The sequence below is a fragment of the Bufo gargarizans genome, chromosome 3 (assembly GCF_014858855.1).
Source record: "Bufo gargarizans isolate SCDJY-AF-19 chromosome 3, ASM1485885v1, whole genome shotgun sequence".
Taxonomy (NCBI): Eukaryota; Metazoa; Chordata; class Amphibia; order Anura; family Bufonidae; genus Bufo; species Bufo gargarizans.
In genome coordinates this window covers 129,747,655-129,768,511 of record NC_058082.1, presented here as the reverse complement: position 1 = coordinate 129,768,511, position 20,857 = coordinate 129,747,655, and positions in this window count along the sequence as shown.

Here is a 20,857-nt window from a genome sequence, read left to right as displayed (position 1 = left end):
ACATAAGCGTTGACTTCTGAAAAGAAGATGACAAGCTGGGAACTCTCCTTTCAAGTGCAGACTCCTTGAGGCCAGTATAATCTGGACTGTCCAACTCATTCTTGCCCTGACAGGTGCCCTGACAGTCCCTCCCAGAAAGCTGGCACCAATGCTTTGTTCTTCCTTGACTGTACTAAGGCAAAAGGTGCGTAATTGTGTAGCACACTGTCTGATTGTGATATTGACCTGGCAGAAGAGTAGAATAGATGAGGCTGCAGAAGTGGTGCAGCTTGGCTTTTCAAAGACCGCTAGGAATTCCTGTTTTTCAGTGAATCGATACTTTCCCAGACAGGAGTGGCCTAGTTGAGTATTTCACCAGAGAGGAGGAGAACAAGAATTCCACCCTGGTCTGTAGACGACTGATGAGCCTGTAACTCAAATTGTATGGTACACTAGTTCAGAAATCCATGGCATGGTTTGGAGTTTCCTTCATATTGTGGGGGAAGTGGAAAGTGCAGGCTGGAGGTGCCAGAGACTGTGACTGGTGGAAGTGATGGTGCAGATACTGCAGCTGTAGGTGGTGGTAAAGGAACTATAGTGTCACTCTTCGGTGTAGGAGGGAAACACCACACCGAGCATAGGAGGGAAGGGAGAAACAGGGAATCTAACCTGAGAACTAGGGAAGGAAGATGGACACCTCCTAGTGAAAACCCTAACCAAAATCCTAACTGACTACCAGTATGAACTGACCCCAAATTTAGGTGAGTTCATAAGCAGGAATACCTATAGTCCTATCCTATCCCTATAGGACCCTGGTACTAATGGCAGGGACGAGACTACCTGTTCCTTCAAAAGGAAGGACGAATAGGAGTCTCCCTCAGGCCTAATACAATCAATAGGTAAATGCAACACACAGAACCCAAAATACAAAAGGGAAAGGAAAGACTTAATTTCAACAAGGCTATGGAAGCACTAGGAACTCAGCCGAGATCCAACCACAAACAATCCACTGGCACAGAAGCTATAAACCACACTGCATAGTGGGAGAAGTAACTATAAAAAGGAACAGTTAAATGACCACTTAAGCAACACCTGGAGGCAAGGGGTGTGGCCATTACCAGAAACAACACAGACACCTATTGATCAACAAGGAAAACCTGTCAGATCAAACCACGTGTTGCCAGTCTCACAGATCTCCTACCACTCACTGTCGTCGTGATGTCCGTATGTCTCGGTATGTCCGTGACATATAGTGGTCAGTGAGTGCAGGCTGGCTGAAATTGTATTCAGGTAGTTCAATAGTTGCTCCTGGCAACATTGCTAACTAGTCAGTTCTTTATACACTTCAGGCATACCCATCTTGGGTGGGATAGTGGCATCAATGACCTTAGCAAACTGTTACTCAGTGCATGTGGAACCACTATGTTAACCAAACATATTTGACTTAGGGCTACTCCTAAGGGTGTTATCCTGGCAGTCCCCTGGTTTTTACCCTTTAACCCCCATACAGGGATCTGGATTGGAGGTGGGTCTATCCCACCGGGAAAGGGGAGACAGGCAGGTGAGTGGAGCGGCAGCTATGGGCTGCTGTTGTAACATACATTTTAATTCAACTTTTTTTTTTTTAACTATTCTAAATTATCTAAGATGCAATTTTGTAATGTAGTTTATTAACTGATTTTGTTGTCTTAATGTCAAAATAGGCACCCAAAGTTCTAGCCTGCCTATAGCACTTTTCATTGTTGCTCAAACAACATCCATACATCATTGCCATGTAAGCAGTCTACAGATTCTATAGTTCTACAGGAATAGAGGCCGCAGTGAGCTCTTTACTAGCAGGAGCACACATCACTGCTCATGCCGCTCGACTCAACTAAAAGCTCTGCGTAGGACATCGGAAGACTGTGCACTGATGTGCTATGCCAGGCTTTAGCGGAGCTGTCACAGGTGGGAGTTCTGCATATTACATTGCTGCTCCTGCTTCCCACAGCTAAAAGCTCTGCATGGTACATTGTGCAGCCAACAGTTCCACAGGCTTACAGCTCTTAGAGACCTTTAAGATATTCCTAAAGAACATAGTTGTAAGATCACTTATTTCCAAATTAAATAGTTATTATTTTATAACTTTACTTCAGTTCCTCTATGTCTTTCTTGTACACAGTTGCCAAAACTGTATTTAATATTCCATATGTAATCTTACTTAGAAATTGATATATGTGCCTCTTTTGATGGAGCCAATGATCTTCTTGTTGACAATGGTGTACGACACTCATCCAGAATCTCCTGACATATTACAGAGACCGTTCAAGCACTGACTCTCTGTTCAGCCCCATGACTGGTATATTAGGGCTGGACTGATGTTCAGCATATTGTTTTTATAGAGGTTTCCGCTTTATTGCCAACTTTCCTTTATAATCACTGTAGAACAGTGAAAATGTCTGTAACAAGGGTTGCTGTCCGCCAAAGTCCACCTGCTTACCGCCGTGGTCCCGGGCTCCATGTTTGGCGTTGTATCTGCTCCACGGTTTCCTTCCAGCACTAGGCACAGCATGCTTTCAGCTTGTTCCCTGTAGCACTTCCTTAACCCCTTAGGGACACAGCCTTTTTACACCTTAGGACCAGGCCATTTTTTGCAAATCTGACCAGTGTCACTTTAAGTGCTGATAACTTTAAAACGCTTTGACTTATCCTAGGCCGTTCTGAGATTGTTTTTTCGTCACATATTGTACTTCATGACACTGGTAAAATGAAGTCAAAAAAAATATTTTTTTTGCACAAAATAATACCTAATTTACCAAAAAATCTAAAAAATTTGCAAATTTCAAAGTTTCAGTTTCTCTACTTCTGTAATACATAGTAATACCCCCAAAAATTGTGATGATTTTACATTCCCCATATGTCTACTTCATGTTTGTAGCATTTTGGGAATGATATTTTATTTTTTGGGGATGTTACAAGGCTTAGAAGTTTAGAAGCAAATTTTGAAAATTTTCAGAAATTGTCAAAATCCCACTTTTTATGGACCAGTTCAGGTTTGAAGTCATATTGTGAGGCTTAGATAATAGAAAACTCCCAAATGACCCCATCTAAGAAACTACACCCCTCAAGGTATTCAAAACTGATTTTACATACGTCGTTAACCCTTTAGGTGTTGCACAAGAGTTATTGGCAAATGGGGATGAAATTTGAGAATTTCATTTTTTTGTCTATTTTTCCATTTTCACCCATTTTTTCCACTAACAAAGCAAGGGTTAACAGCCAAACAAGACTGTATCTTTATTGCCCTGACTCTGCCGTTTACAGAAACACCCGATATGTGGCCGTAAACTACTGTACGGCCACACAGCGGGGCGTAGAGTGAAAGGTGCGCCGTTTGGTTTTTGAAAGGCTGATTTTTATGGACTGGTTTATTTACACCATGTCCCATTTGAAGCCCCCTGATGCACCCCTAGAGTAGAAACTCCATAAAAGTGACCCCATCTAAGAAACTACACCCCTCAAGGTATTAAAAACGGATTTTACATACGTCGTTAACCCTTTAGGTGTTGCACAAGAGTTATTGGCAAATGGGGATGAAATTTGAAAATTTCATTTTTTTGCCTTATTTTCCATTTTAACCCATTTTTTCCACTAACAAAGCAAGGGTTAACAGCCAAACAAGACTGTATCTTTATTGCCCTGACTCTGCCGTTTACATAAACACCCCATATGTGGCCGTAAACTACTGTACGGCCACACAGCGGGGCGTAGAGGGAAAGGTGCGCCGTTTGGTTTTTGGAAGTCAGATTTTGCTGGACTGGTTTTTTGACACCATGTTCCATTTGAAGCCCCCTGATGCACCCCTAGAGTAGAAACTCCTTAAAAGTGACCCCATCTAAGAAACTACACCCCTCAAGGTATTCAAAACTGATTTTACATACATTTTTAACCCTTTAGGTGTTGCACAAGATTTAATGGAAAATAGAGATACAATTTCCAAATTTCACTTTTTTGGCAGATTTTCCATTTTAATATTTTTTTTCCAGTTACAAAGAAAGGGTTAACAGCCAAACAAAACTCATTATTCATGGCCCTAATTCTGTAGTTTACAGAAACACCCCATATGTGGCTGTAAACTGCTGTACGGGCACACGGCAGGGCGCAGAAGGAAAGGAATGCCATACGGTTTTTGGAAGGCAGATTTTGCTGGACTGAACCATTTGAAGCCCCCCTGATGCACCCCTAGAGTAGAAACTCAAAAAAAGTGACCCCATTTTAGAAACTACGGATAGGGTGGCAGTTTTGTTGGTACTAGTTTAGGGTACATATGATTTTTGGTTGCTCTATATTACACTTTTTGTGCGGCAAGGTAACAAGAAATACCTTTTTGGCACAGTTTTTTTTTTTTGTTATTTACAACATTCATCTGACAGGGTAGATCATGTGGTAATTTTATAGAGCAGGTTGTCACGGACGTGGCGATACATAATATGTATACAATTTTTTTTATTTATGTAAGTTTTACACAATGATTTCATTTTTAAAACAAAAAAAGTTTTAGTGTTTACATAGTCTAAGAGCCATAGTTGTTTCAGTTTTTGGGCGATTATCTTGAGTAGGGTCTCATTTTTTGCGGGATGAGATGACGGTTTGATTGGCACTATTTTGGGGGTGCATATGATTTTTTTGATCGCTTGCTATTGCACTTTTTGTGATGTAAGATGACAAAAAATTGCTTTTTTTACACCTTTTTTATTTTTATTTTTTTACGGTGGTCACCTGAGGGGTTAGGTCATGTGATATTTTTATAGAGCCGGTCAATACGGACGCGACAATACCCAATATGTATACTTTTTTTTATTTATGTAAGTTTTACACAATGATTTCATTTTTGAAACAAAAAAAATGATGTTTTAGTGTTTTCATAGTCTAAGAGCCATAGTTTTTTCAGTTTTTGGGCGATTATCTTAAGTAGGGTCTCATTTTTTGCGGGATGAGATGACGGTTTGATTGTTACAATTTTGGCGTACATGCGACTTTTTTGATCACTTTTATTACCTTTTTTTGGGAAGTAAGGTGGGCAAAATTTCTATTTTATCATAGTTTTTAATTTTTTATTTTTATGGCGTTCACCGTTCGGGTAAAGTAACATTACCGTTTTATAGATCAGGTCGTTACGGACTGCGGCGATACCAAACATGTGTAGGGAATTTAATTTTTTTCATTTTTAATCAGTGATAAATGTGTTTTTTGATTTTTACTTTTTTTTCACTTTTTTCACTTTTTTTTTTACCCAGACCCACTTGGTTCTTGAAGATCCAGTGGGTCTGATGTCTATATAATACAGTACTGTACTCTATATAGGGTACTGCACTGTATTTTACTTACACTGAACAGATCTATGCTTTCAGCACAGATCTGTTCAGCACCATGGACAGCAGGACGCCTGAGCAGGCGTCCTGTTGCCATGGGAACCTTCCCCGTCTGCCACAACTTCGCAGACGGGGAAGGGTAAGCACAGGGCTGAGGGGGGCTCTCTGGGGGCTCTCTCCCTCTCCATCGGGGGGCTGCAAAGGCACAGCAGCCCCCCGATCAGAGAGGGAGGGAGCTCCCTGTGCTGTTAACCTTTTCCATACAGCGGTCCGTACGGACCGCTGTATGGAAAGGGTTAAACGGCTGACATCGCATCAACGATGTCAGCCGTTTATACCAGGGTGCCAGCAATGTGCTGGCACCCTGGTATACCCACTAGAAACCAACGATTACGCAATGGGAGGCGGGCGGGGGATCGCGATCCCGCCTGCCGCACCGCCCGCCTCCCGCACCGCCCGCACCGCCCGCAACCCTCCCCCTGCACCACCCGCCCACTAAATATCATTCAGGGGTGCAGGGGGAGGAAGAACATATATATTCTGGGCATTGTAAAGTTTCTGATCCCCGCGGTCAGGGACCGCGGGGATCAGAAACGGCAAAAAGCGCATCAAACCGCAGGTCTGAATTGACCTGCGGTTTGTTGCGATCGCCTACATGGGGGGGTCACGGGACCCCCCCGCGCATTTAGCCTAGGTGCCTGCTCAATGATTTGTGCAGGCACCTTGTTCCGATCACTGCCAGCCGGGCGGCAGTGATCGAAACAACACATGACGTACCGGTACGTCATGTGTCCTTAAGTACCAGGGCATCATGACGTACCGGTACGTCATGTGTCCTGAAGAGGTTAAGGGCCTGTGCTCGTCACTTCCTGTGATTTATGGGTTTAGCACATGTGACTGTGCTGACCAATCCTAGCCCTCTTGCACCTATATAAGTGGTCCAGCCCCCTTCCCAGGTGCCTGAGCGTTAAGGTCTTTGTGTCCTGCATAGGTTGCAGTTATCTCTGCTTGTGTTCCTGTTTATCTGACCCGTGGTTGTGTTTCTGGATTATGCTACCTGTTTGATCCCTGCCTGCTTGCCTCGACTCTCCTGTTGCTGATCTGGATTGCCTGACCTGTACGTGTGCCACCTGCCTTTACCTATTGCTTGTTTGACTTCGCCTCTGCCTCATGCTTCGGTCCTGCACAGTTGCTCCCAGAGCTGTTCCTTAAGCATGGGCCCCACGAGAAAAAAAAAAAACTAAACATTATACTGAACAATATTTCCTTCTCCCCCAGCCATAGAGCTAAAGACATACTGTACGGATGGACATTAAAGCTACTTTCACACCTGCGTTAGGTGCGGATCCATCTGATATCTGCGCAGACGGATCCGCACCTATAATGCAAATGCTTGTATCTGTTCAGAACAGAACCATTTGCATTATTCTGTCAAAAAAAAGTCTAAGTAAAAAAACGGATCCCCCCTCATTGACTTGAAAGTCAGGACGTATCCGTTTGGCTCTGCATTGTCAGGTGGACACCAAAACGCTACAGAGTGGAATGGAGGCTGAACGGAGCCAAACTGATGCATTCTGCAGATCCTTATCCATTCAGAATGCATTGGGGCTGAACTGATCCGTTTTGAACCGTTTGTGAGAGCCTTGAAACTGATCTCACAAACAGAATTCAAAACGCCAGTGTAAAAGTAGCCTAAATTCTGCACGGTCAAACAAACAGAATAAGGCCTCTTGCCCACGAACGCAAATTGCGATCCACAATGCATGGGCACCGACCGTGGGGCAGCGGCATGCAGACCCATTCACTTGAATGGGGTCCACGATCCGTCCGTTCCAAGTTCTATCTTTTTGAGGAACAGAAGCATGGAACGGAACACCACGGAAGCACTCCACAGTGCTTCCGTGGGGTTCCGTTCCGTGCTTCCGTTTCACACCGCATCTCCGGATTTGCAGACTTATTCAAGTGAATGGGTCCGCATCCGTGATGCGGAATGCACGCGGCTGGTGACCCATGTATTGTGGAACCGCCGTATGCGGCCCGCAGCACGGGCGCAGAGCCCTTACGTTCATGGGCAAGAGGACTAATACAGCACCACATACCTGCTACATCCAGTGATATCTCCTCACTGGAAGCAGACCACAATGTTATTTTAGCTGTGTCTCGTCTCTGCAGAGTTTACCACAAAGACATCTTATTTTCCTCAGTTTTCATCATCCACCCCCTGAAGTACTCGCAGAAGTTATAATACCCCCTATAGCAACCCCAGTGGTTACACTACACCCTGTAGCTCCTCCAGTAGGTATGTGCTCCCAGTAGTTATGTGTTCCCCAATAGTGCCTATTGCCCGTTCACATAACCATATAAAGGCTTGTTGGTTGCGGGACAAATTTCACTTTCTAATGGCACTATTTATTATGGTGTACAATTTAGAAGAAAACTGCAAGAAGCTAGCAAATGGCATGAGAATGGGGAAAAAAAGCAATTGTGCCAGAATTCTTTGGGTTTTGTTTGCACAGCGTCCCCTGTGTGGTAAAACTGACCTGTTACCACCTGTTACCATCATTCTCCAGGTCAGTATGATTATAGCGACACCGCATTTGTTACCAATTTGCTGTGTATGACATTTTTATGAATTTTTTTAGGCAGATGAAGAGACATAAAAAAACCAAATTGGTGGGGTGTCTGCTGTTTTATAAAGACAGTATTACTGAAATACAGAGTCGTATGGTGGTAGGGTAGTGGATAATCGTGCTAATTAAGGGTTACTATTGGGAGGATGATTAAACAGGGGTATATAATACTTTTTTATTTATTCTGCAGCATCTTCACATACAAGTGCAGCAGTGTCATTATCATTTGGAGGCAATTTTGCACACCAATCCACAATTTTTCTGCTATTACATAAACTAAATTTCGTGGTCATTTTGCATGAACACTTATCTGCCTCCCAAGAAACTGCATGGCCAACAGGAGAGAAGATCTGCAGAGCATTTTCTCCCTTTGGCCATGCTGTTTCTTGAAAGGTCACTAAATTCAGTGGTTATGTAACTGCAGAAATACACATATGGCTGACTGGCATTCAAAATGTCCCTCCAAGCCTGTATCTCCCAGACCCATATAGCCCCATACACAGCTTACACTTCAAGCTGCAGGCAGCACTGTTGATCTGCATGCGTGAAGCAGCACTGTGTCAGGGCAGTGCCTGACTGCGGAAGTTGCCCAGCAAGTGCTCTGTGTTCTGTGTGGTGCTCTGAGCATTGTGCTCACCCTCAAATAAGCTGCCACCCACCACCTCTGTCTTCTCTTTTTGCAGCGATGCACCTGTTCTTTCAGCCGACAAGGAGAAGGCGCTGACTTTAAAGAGGACCTTTCACCACTCTACAAACGAAAAACTAACTATACCTGTGGGCAGAGCGGCGCCCAGGGGTCCTCCTGCACTTACTAGTAAGTCTGGGCGCCGCTCCGTTCGCCCGGTATAGGCTCCGGTGTCTGCGCTCCCTCTGACTGTTTTCTTGTAGGAGGCGTGTCCCTTGCTGCACTGCTGGCCAATCGCAGCGCACAGCTCATAGCCAGGCTATGTGCTGTGCGCTGCGATTGGCCAGCAGTGCAGCAAGGGACACGCCTCCTACAAGAAAACAGTCAGAGGGAGCGCAGACACCGGAGCCTATACCGGGCGAACGGAGCGGCGCCCAGACTTACTAGTAAGTGCAGGAGGACCCCTGGGCGCCGCTCTGCCCACAGGTATAGTTAGTTTTTCGTTTGTAGAGTAGTGAAAGGTCCTCTTTAAGTCCCGCGCAGAACATCATGAACGTCAGGATGTTATCACTCTGAGCCTATCTGTAAGTTGTTGGCGTGGCGTGGCAATGTGGCTCATGGCATTGCTGCGCTTTACACTGTGTGACTGCAAACCAATAAGGGGTGTTTGGGGCAGCGATGGGCCCCATAGAGTCAATGGGCCTCGGGCTGCAGACCCAAATGCCCCTATTGTAATCCGCCATGGTGACCTGGTGTTCCCCTTGGGAAAGTCTATCCCCACCATTAGGGGTACTGTTAAGAATGAGGGGTTCACTTAGACAGTGCCCTTAGAGAAGGTTGGTCATGTGGCACATGGGTTCACACCCACTGGTTCATGACCCTGTCATTCTCCTAATGCAACATACAGTCAGGTCCATAAATATTGGGACATCGACACAATTCTAATTTTTTTGGCTCTATACACCACCACAATGGATTTTAAATGAAACAAACAAGATGTGCTTTAATTGCAGACTGTCAGCTTTAATTTGAGGGTATTTATATCCGAATCAGGTGAACGGTTTAGGAATTACAACAGTTTGCATATGTGCCTCCCACTTGTCTACAGACCAAAAGTAATGGGACAATTGTCTTCTCGGCTGTTCCATGGCCAGGTGTGTGTTATTCCCTCATTATCCCAATTACAATGAGCAAATAAAAGGTTCAGAGTTAATTTCAAGGGTGCTATTTGCATTTGGAATCTGTTGCTGTCAACTCTCAAGATGAGATCCAAAGAGCTGTCACTATCAGTGAAGCAAGCCATCATTAGGCGGAAAAAACAAAACGAACCCAACAGAGAGATAGCAAAAACATTAGGCATGGCCAAAACAACTGTTTGGAACATTCTTAAAAAGAAGGAACGCATCGGTGAGCTCAGCAACACCAAAAGACCATGGAAAACAACTGTGGTGGATGACCGAAGAATATTTTCCACGGTGAAGAAAACACCCTTCATAACAGTTGGCCAGATCAAGAACACTCTCCAGGAGGTAGGTGTATGTGTGTCAAAAACAACAATCAAGAGAAGACTTCACCAGAATGAATACAGAGGGTTCACCACGAGATGTAAACCATTGGTGAGCCTCAAAAACAGGAAGGTCACATTAGAGTTTGCCAAACGACATCTAAAAAAGCCTTCACAGTTCTGGAATAACATCCTATGAAGAGATGAGACCAAGATCAACTTGTACCAGAGTGATGGGAAGAGAAGAGTTTGGAGAAGGAAAGGAACTGCTCATGATTCTAAGCATACCACCTCATTAGTGAAGCATGGTGGTGGTAGTGTCATGGTGTGGGCATGTATGGCTGACAATGGAACTGGTTCTCTTGTATTTATTGATGATGTGACTGCTGACAAAAGAAGCAGGATGAATTCTGAAGTGTTTCGGGCAATATTATCTGCTCATATTCAGCCAAATGCTTCAGAACTCATTGGATGGCGCTTCACAGTACAGATGGACAATCACCCAAAGCATACCGCAAAAGCAACCAAAGAGTTTTTTAAGGGAAAGAAGTGGAATGTTATGCAATGGCCAAGTCAATCAACTGACCTGAATCCGATTGAGCATGCATTTCACTTGCTGAAGACAACACTGTAGGGAAAATTCCCCAAGAACAAGCAGGAACTGAAGATAGTTGCAGTAGAGGCCTGGCAGAGCATCACCAGGGATGAAACCCAGCGTCTGGGGATGTCTATGTGTTCCAGACTTCAGGCTGTAATTGACTGCAAAGGACTTGCAACCAAGTATTAAAAAGTGAAAGTTTGATTTATGATTATTATTATGTCCCATTACTTTTGGTCCCTTAACAAGTGGGAGGCACATATGCAAACTGTTGTAATTCCTACACCGTTCACCTGATTTGGATGTAAATACCCTCAGATTAAAGCTGACAGTCTGCAGGTAAAGCACATCTTGTTTGTTTCATTTAAAATCCATTGTGGTGGTGCATAAAGCCAAAAAATTTAGAATTGTGTCGCTGTCCCAAAATTTATGGAACTGGCTGTAAATGACCTTCTTTAATTATTCTGGATATTATCCATATGAGTATGTAGCCGCAAATTCTTGGCACAAAAGCATTTAATGATTACAATGGAAAAAAATATATATATAAAAAAAAATATATATATATATATATATATATATAGTGTGTGTGATTTAATTGAATATTTGATATCTTGGGACAACCCTGTCAAGCTAGAGATGCACATAGCAAATCATTTTGTTTCCAAAGGATCATAAGACTCATTGCCCATGCTCAACCTGCGTCCCACCAGCGGTTGTAAAACTACAACTCCCATCATGCCCTGCTGTAGGCTGATAGCTGTGGGCTGTCCAGGCATTTTGGGAGTTGTAGGCTTGCAACAGCAGGAGGGCTGCAGGTTGGGCATCCCTGATTTACAGTAGATCAATATTCTATGGATTCCATTTCAACCATAGCAATAGTTATATGTCTGTTTACTTCTGTATCCCTCCGTGCACCATGGCACATGAGACCATATTCTGCTTAGCAATACAGAATGGTGCTTTAGGGAGGAATCACCCTTATTCTATGTGAGAATTTGTATTAAAACATAAAGGAAGAATTAGCAATATGGTTGAGCTTCCAACCCCAATGTTCTTTGTCTTTAAAGAGAAATATTAAAAGGAAGATTTAGGCTGGAGATGAACAGATTGCTGACCCATAGCTATATACCCAGTACAACAAATAGAATTACCTACGGCCAAGGTCTTATGATTATCCTGTAAGAATTTGAAGGCACAAGTGCTTTTAACCACTCTACATTAATCTTATGAATGTTCAGACTCTACAGCATTGGATTTGATGAAGATATACTTCTGCTAAGCAGGCTATTTGTTAAAAGGCAAGCATGGATTACAGCTAACCTTTATAGATATGATACCAAGTAAGATGGCAGTTTTGGGACTCTTTCCTTTGATAACTATTATTTATGATTTGCCAGTGGTGTTTAATAATGGTAATATTCTACAAAGGAAAGCGTGCATCTGAAAATTGTTAGTCTTTATCTCTGCCTTTAAAATGAAAGACATCTTCACTTTTTTTTATCAACAATCCTTATTACAAAATGCACATTGGCCTTTTCTGCAGCCATATATCTTCTAGCAATTAGATGTGCAGACGTGCAGATCAAAGGGAAAAAAATATTATTACCCACAGATACATAAAGCAATGCTGAACATGGCTCTTTGATGGAATATTACTTGTGGTGATGAAGGTTTATACTATGATGAAAATGTCACAGTCTAGTTAGAGACTTCTTTGGAGAAAAGAAATATCTGCTGTAAGAAGAAGAAATCCGAATCATTATCACAGAATATTTCAGTCGGTAGCAGAATTCTGCATATTCTGTATAAACATGTACATAGTAACTGATATTGTTCTTTGCAAAAACTCCTAGCATGGATGGAATGGTAGAGGAAGAGCACATTAAAAACCAGTAGCAATCTGATGAGCCAAAAGTGTCCAATTGGTAGGGGTTTGACTTCTAGAAACCCTATTATCCTGAGGTGTACAGTCTATGGTAGCAACGCGTGGTTAAGGAGCCAAGCAACGTGCAACCTGTATGACTGTCGACAGCAGGTTCCTACACTCAGAAGAAAACTGAGGTAAAGCAATTAGACCAGTATGAAAACCATTAATCAAGCCGTCCACCACATATTTAACCCAGCCGGGCTCTGGATGGTCTCTTAAATAAGAATTAAACAGTTCAGCGTCTACCACGCCTAGTCATGCCGTGTGGTTATTCCTCTTAGGACAAGCCACACGGGGATGAGCCCTAAAACAAATAGAACACAAGTGTAACAACCTACACTGACTGTAGTGACACACCGTGAAATTAAAATGATTACACACCTGTGACCTACCAAGATACTTAATTGGTCGGCCCAATTTATCCACCCCTGAAACAACCCTGCTATTTTAAGTCGATTGACCCAAAATGTTCCTAGTCTGTGAGGTCTCTGTCTGTATATTAAGACTGGAACACCATTCAGTTGTATGCGAGTAGGAACTACACGTGGCACACCCCGGGACTCTAAGACCCGCAAAGTGGCTGCAGAACAGCTCTGTGTCGATATTCGACCAGTCAATTACATGTTGGAACTGCACCAGAACGGCAGCTGCCTTGGCTGAAAATGAACGGTGATAGTCATAAAACGCCGTACCACCAAATTTATACCCTAAATACACCACCTTATATAAATAATGATCCAACTCCTCCCTCCTATGCGGGCTAACTGAACAGACAACATCCCGAAATAAACTAAACACTAGGACAAATTCTGACACACTTAGCTTCCTATTGAGTCTGACATATTTGGACATTAGAACTGGAACTTCCCCACAGGCTATCGTCCTATTATCAGGAACCTCATGCGTTGCTATAAGTAATGAAGCTAAATTAACATCCTTACCCTCAAGGATGTCCTGGCGAATGTTGGCTGGGATAAAATGTGATGGTGCTATACTGGGAAGATTAACTAAACCACCAGCAACACTGGATTGAGATGTTGAGGCCACTGAAGGTCTCTGGACCACTAAACTAGATGCCAAAACCCCTACTTTCCATCGTCTCCAGCCTAGCCTGGATGTCTGAAGTGGTATATATACACAATCCAAGACTGACCATTGGCATAACCATTAACTCAGGATATTTGATTCTTGCTAACGCGTTTGGTATTGGCATAGGTTTTTAAAAGTTATGTTTGTGCTCGGATCAGTTACAGTATCAGAAGGTACCTAACCTACAGTTGTGTTCAAAATTATTCAACCCCCACTAAAATTGAGTGTTTTGGCCAGTTTGACATTGATTTTGATCATTTCAGTCATCTTGTTTACAATTAAATCAAAGAGGCACTTGTAAGTGAGACAAATTTAACATAACATTTATAATGAAATAACCACAAATGTATTTTCTGTGCTCACATCATTATCAGTTTTATTCAACCCCCAAGTGACATTCAATCTTAGTACTTAGTACAACATTAGGGATGAGCGAACTCGAACTGTATAGTTCGGGTTCGTACCGAATTTTGGGGTGTCCGTGACACGGACCCGAACCCGGACATTTTTGTAAAAGTCCGGGTTCGGGTTCGGTGTTCGTCGCTTTCTTGGCGCTTTTGTGATGCTTTCTTGGCGCTTTTTGAAAGGCTGCAAAGCAGCCAATCAACAAGCGTCATACTACTTGCCCCAAGAGGCCATCACAGCCATGCCTACTATTGGCATGGCTGTGATTGGCCAGAGCACCATGTGACCCAGCCTCTATTTAAGCTGGAGTCACATAGCGCCGCCCGTCACTCTGCTCTGATTAGCGTAAAAAGAGGTTGCGGCTGCGACAGTAGGGCGAGATTAGGCAGATTAACTCCTCCAAAGGACTTGATTATTGATCGATCTGCAGCTGTGGGTCATTGAGCTGCTGATACTCAATTGCTCACTGTTTTTAGGCTGCCCAGACCGTTTGTCAGTCACATTTTTCTGGGGTGATCGGCGGCCATTTTGTGTCTTGTGGTGCGCCAGCACAAGCTGCGACCAAGTGCATTTAACCCTCAATGGTGTGGTTGTTTTTTGGCTAAAGCCTACATCAGGGTGAAGCTGTCACACCAAGTGCATTTAACCAGCAATAGTCTGTTTATTTTTTGGCCATATACTACATCAGGGGCAAGCTGCGCCTGTCACCAAGTGCATTTAACCCTCAATGGTGTGGTTGTTTTTTGGCTAAAGCCTACATCAGGGTGAAGCTGTCACACCAAGTGCATTTAACCAGCAATAGTCTGTTTATTTTTTGGCCATATACTACATCAGGGGCAAGCTGCGCCCGTCACCAAGTGCATTTAACCCTCAGTAGTGTGGTTGGTCAAGCTGTGACACCAAGTGCATTTAACCAGCAATAGTCTGTTCATTTTTTGGCCATATACTACATCAGGGGCAAGCTGCGCCCGTCACCAAGTGCATTTAAACCCTCAGTAGTGTGGTTGGTCAAGCTATCACACCAAGTGCATTTAACCAGCAATAGTCTGTTCATTTTTTGGCCATATACTAAATCAGGGGCAAGCTGCGCCTGTCGCCAAGTGCATTTAACCAGCAATAGTCTGTTCATTTTTTGGCCATATACTACATCAGGGGCAAGCTGCGCCCGTCACCAAGTGCATTTAACCCTCAGTAGTGTGGTTGGTCAAGCTGTGACACCAAGTGCATTTAACCAGCAATAGTCTGTTCATTTTTTGGCCATATACTACATCAGGGGCAAGCTGCGCCCGTCACCAAGTGCATTTAAACCCTCAGTAGTGTGGTTGGTCAAGCTATCACAGCAAGTGCATTTAACCAGCAATAGTCTGTTCATTTTTTGGCCATATACTAAATCAGGGGCAAGCTGCGCCCGTCACCAAGTGCATTTAACCAGCAATAGTCTGTTCATTTTTTGGCCATATACTACATCAGGGGCAAGCTGCGCCCGTCACCAAGTGCATTTAACCCTCAGTAGTGTGGTTGGTCAAGCTATCACACCAAGTGCATTTAACCAGCAATAGTCTGTTCATTTTTTGGCCATATACTAAATCAGGGGCAAGCTGCGCCTGTCGCCAAGTGCATTTAACCAGCAATAGTCTGTTCATTTTTTGGCCATATACTACATCAGGGGCAAGCTGCGCCCGTCACCAAGTGCATTTAACCCTCAGTAGTGTGGTTGGTCAAGCTGTGACACCAAGTGCATTTAACCAGCAATAGTCTGTTCATTTTTTGGCCATATACTACATCAGGGGCAAGCTGCGCCCGTCACCAAGTGCATTTAAACCCTCAGTAGTGTGGTTGGTCAAGCTATCACACCAAGTGCATTTAACCAGCAATAGTCTGTTCATTTTTTGGCCATATACTAAATCAGGGGCAAGCTGTGCCCGTCACCAAGTGCATTTAACCAGCAATAGTCTGTTCATTTTTTGGCCATATACTACATCAGGGGCAAGCTGCGCCCGTCACCAAGTGCATTTAACCCTCAGTAGTGTGGTTGGTCAAGCTATCACACCAAGTGCATTTAACCAGCAATAGTCTGTTCATTTTTTGGCCATATACTAAATCAGGGGCAAGCTGCGCCCGTCACCAAGTGCATTTAACCAGCAATAGTCTGTTCATTTTTTGGCCATATACTACATCAGGGGCAAGCTGCGCCCGTCACCAAGTGCATTTAACCCTCAGTAGTGTGGTTCGTCAAGCTGTGACACCAAGTGCATTTAACCAGCAATAGTCTGTTCATTTTTTGGCCATATACTACATCAGGGGCAAGCTGCGCCCGTCACCAAGTGCATTTAACCAGCAATAGTGTGGTTATTTTTTGGCCATATCCCAGTCTAATTCTGTCACTAAATCCATACCGGTCACCCAGCGCCTAAATACTAGGCCTCAAATTTATATCCCGCTAAATCTGTCGTTACCGCTGTACTGTTGTGTGCTGGGAGAGGACGTGGCCGTTCTGCCACATCCACACGTCCTAGTGTACCAACTACCTCAGGTCCCAGTAGCCGCCAGAATTTACAGCGATATATGGTGGGGCCCAATGCCGTTCTAAGGATGGTAAGGCCTGAGCAGGTACAGGCATTAGTCAATTGGGTGGCCGACAGTGGATCCAGCACGTTCACATTATCTCCCACCCAGTCTTCTGCAGAAAGCGCACAGATGGCGCCTGAAAACCAACCCCATCAGTCTGTCACATCACCCCCATGCATACCAGGGAAACTGTCTCAGCCTCAAGTTATGCAGCAGTCTCTTATGCTGTTTGAAGACTCCGCTGGCAGGGTTTCCCAAGGGCATCCACCTAGCCCTTCCCCAGCGGTGAAAGACATAGAATGCACTGACGCACAACCACTTATGTTTCCTGATGATGAGGACATGGGAATACCACCTCAGCATGTTTCTGATGATGACGAAACACAGGTGCCAACTGCTGCGTCTTTCTGCAGTGTGCAGACTGTACAGGAGGTCAGGGATCAAGACTGGGTGGAAGACGATGCAGGGGACGATGAGGTCCTAGACCCCACATGGAATGAAGGTCGTGCCACTGACTTTCACAGTTCGGAGGAAGAGGCAGTGGTGAGACCGAGCCAACAGCGTAGCAAAAGAGGGAGCAGTGGGCAAAAGCAGAACACCCGCCGCCAAGAGACTCCGCCTGCTACTGACCGCCGCCATCTGGGACCGAGCACCCCAAAGGCAGCTTCAAGGAGTTCCCTGGCATGGCACTTCTTCAAACAATGTGCTGACGACAAGACCCGAGTGGTTTGCACGCTGTGCCATCAGAGCCTGAAGCGAGGCATTAACGTTCTGAACCTGAGCACAACCTGCATGACCAGGCACCTGCATGCAAAGCATGAACTGCAGTGGAGTAAACACCTCAAAACCAAGGAAGTCACTCAGGCTCCCCCTGCTACCTCTTCTGCTGCTGCCGCCTCGGCCTCTTCTGCTGCTGCCGCCTCGGCCTCTTCCTCCACCTCTGGAGGAACGTTGGCACCTGCCGCCCAGCAAACAGGGGATGTACCACCAACACCACCACCACCACCTCCGTCACCAAGCGTCTCAACCATGTCACACGGCAGCGTTCAGCTCTCCATCTCACAAACATTTGAGAGAAAGCGTAAATTCCCACCTAGCCACCCTCGATCCCTGGCCCTGAATGCCAGCATTTCTAAACTACTGGCCTATGAAATGCTGTCATTTAGGCTGGTGGACACAGACAGCTTCAAACAGCTCATGTCGCTTGCTGTCCCACAGTATGTTGTTCCCAGCCGCCACTACTTCTCCAAGAGAGCCGTGCCTTCCCTGCACAACCAAGTATCCGATAAAATCAAGTGTGCACTGCGCAACGCCATCTGTAGCAAGGTCCACCTAACCACAGATACATGGACCAGTAAGCACGGCCAGGGACGCTATATCTCCCTAACTGCACACTGGGTAAATGTAGTGGCAGCTGGGCCCCAGGCGGAGAGCTGTTTGGCGCACGTCCTTCCGCCGCCAAGGATCGCAGGGCAACATTCTTTGCCTCCTGTTGCCACCTCCTCCTTCTCGGCTTCTTCCTCCTCTTCTTCCACCTGCTCATCCAGTCAGCCACACACCTTCACCACCAACTTCAGCACAGCCCGGGGTAAACGTCAGCAGGCCATTCTGAAACTCATATGTTTGGGGGACAGGCCCCACACCGCACAGGAGTTGTGGCGGGGTATAGAACAACAGACCGACGAGTGGTTGCTGCCAGTGAGCCTCAAGCCCGGCCTGGTGGTGTGTGATAATGGGCGAAATCTCGTTGCAGCTCTGGGACTAGCCAATTTGACGCACATCCCTTGCTTGGCGCATGTGCTGAATTTGGTGGTGCAGAAGTTCATACACAACTACCCCGACATGTCAGAGCTGCTGCATAAAGTGCGGGCCGTCTGTTCGCGCTTCCGGCGTTCACATCCTGCTGCTGCTCGCCTGTCTGCGCTACAGCGTAACTTCGGCCTTCCCGCTCACCGCCTCATATGCGACGTGCCCACCAGGTGGAACTCCACCTTGCACATGCTGGACAGACTGTGCGAGCAGCAGCAGGCCATAGTGGAGTTTCAGCCGCAGCACGCACGGGTCAGTCGCACTACAGAACAACACCACTTCACCACCAATGACTGGGCCTCCATACTGTTGCGCTGTTTCGAGTACTCCACCAACATGGCCAGTGGCGATGACGCCGTTATCAGCGTTACAATACCACTTCTATGTCTCCTTGAGAAAACACTTAGGGCGATGATGGAAGAGGAGGTGGCCCAGGAGGAGGAGGAGGAGGAAGAGGGGTCATTTTTAGCACTTTCAGGCCAGTCTCTTCGAAGTGACTCAGAGGGAGGTTTTTGGCAACAGCAGAGGCCAGGTACAAATGTGGCCAGCCAGGGCCCACTACTGGAGGACGAGGAGGACGAGGATGAGGAGGAGGTGGAGGAGGATGAGGATGAAGCATGGTCACAGCGGGGTGGCACCCAACGCAGCTCGGGTCCATCACTGGTGCGTGGCTGGGGGGAAAGGCAGGACGATGACGATACGCCTCCCACAGAGGACAGCTTGTCCTTACCCCTGGGCAGCCTGGCACACATGAGCGACTACATGCTGCAGTGCCTGCGCAACGACAGCAGAGTTGCCCACATTTTAACCTGTGCGGACTACTGGGTTGCCACCATTCTGGATCCACGCTACAAAGACAATGTGCCCACCTTACTTCCTGCACTGGAGCGTGATAGGAAGATGCGCGAGTACAAGCGCACATTGGTAGACGCGCTACTGAGAGCATTCCCAAATGTCACAGGGGAACAAGTGGAAGGCCAAGGCAGAGGAGGAGCAAGAGGTCGCCAAGGCAGCTGTGTCAATGCCAGCTCCTCTGAGGGCAGGGTTAACATGGCAGAGATATGGAAAACTTTTGTCAACACGCCACAGCTAACTGCACCACCACCTGATACGCAACGTGTTAGCAGGAGGCAACATTTCACTAACATGGTGGAACAGTACATGTGCACACCCCTCCACGTACTGACTGATGGTTCGGCCCCATTCAACTTCTGGGTCTCTAAATTGTCCACGTGGCCAGAGCTAGCCTTTTATTCCTTGGAGGTGCTGGCCTGCCCGGCGGCCAGCGTTTTGTCTGAACGTATATTCAGCACGGCAGGGGGCGTCATTACAGACAAACGCAGCCGCCTGTCTACAGCCAATGTGGACAAGCTGACGTTCATAAAAATGAACCAGGCATGGATCCCACAGGATCTGTCCGTCCCTTGTCCAGATTAGACATTAACTACCTCCCCTTAACCATATATTATTGGACTCCAGGGCACTTCCTCATTCAATCCAATTTTTATTTTCATTTTACTATTATATTGCGAGGCTACCCAAAGTTGAATGAACCTCTCCTCTGTCTGGGTGCCGGGGCCTAAATATATGCCAATGGACTGTTCCAATGTTGGGTGACGTGAAGCCTGATTCTCTGCTATGACATGCAGACTGATTCTCTGCTGACATGAAGCCAGATCCTCTGTTACGGGACCTCTCTCCTCTGCCTGGGTGCTGGGCCTAAATTTATGAAAATGGACTCTTACAGTGGTGGGTGACGTGAAGCCTGATTCTCTGCTATGATATGAAGACTGATTCTCTGCTGACATGAAGCCAGATTGTCTGTTACGGGACCTCTCTCCTCTGCCTGGGTGCTGGGCCTAAATATATGCCAATGAACTGTTGCAGTGGTGGCTGACGTGAAGCCTCATTCTCTGCTATGACATGCAGACTAATTCTCTGCTGACATAAAGCCAGATTGTCTGTTACGGGACCTCTCTCCTCTGCCTGGGTGCTGGGCCTAAACTTATGAAAATGGACTCTTACAGTGGTGGCTGACGTGAAGCCTGATTCTCTGCTATGACATGAAGACTGATTCTCTGCTCACATGAAGCCAGATCCTCTGTTACGGGACCTCTCTCCTCTGCCTGGGTGCTGGGCCTAAACTTATGAAAATGGACTCTTACAGTGGTGGGTGACGTGAAGCCTCATTCTCTGCTATGACATGCAGACTAATTCTCTGCTGACATGAAGCCAGATTGTCTGTTACGGGACCTCTCTCATCTGCCTGGGTGCTGGGCCTAAATTTATGACAATGGACTGTTGCAGTGGTGGGTGACGTGAAGCCTGATTCTCTGCTATGACATGCAGACTGATTCTCTGCTGACATG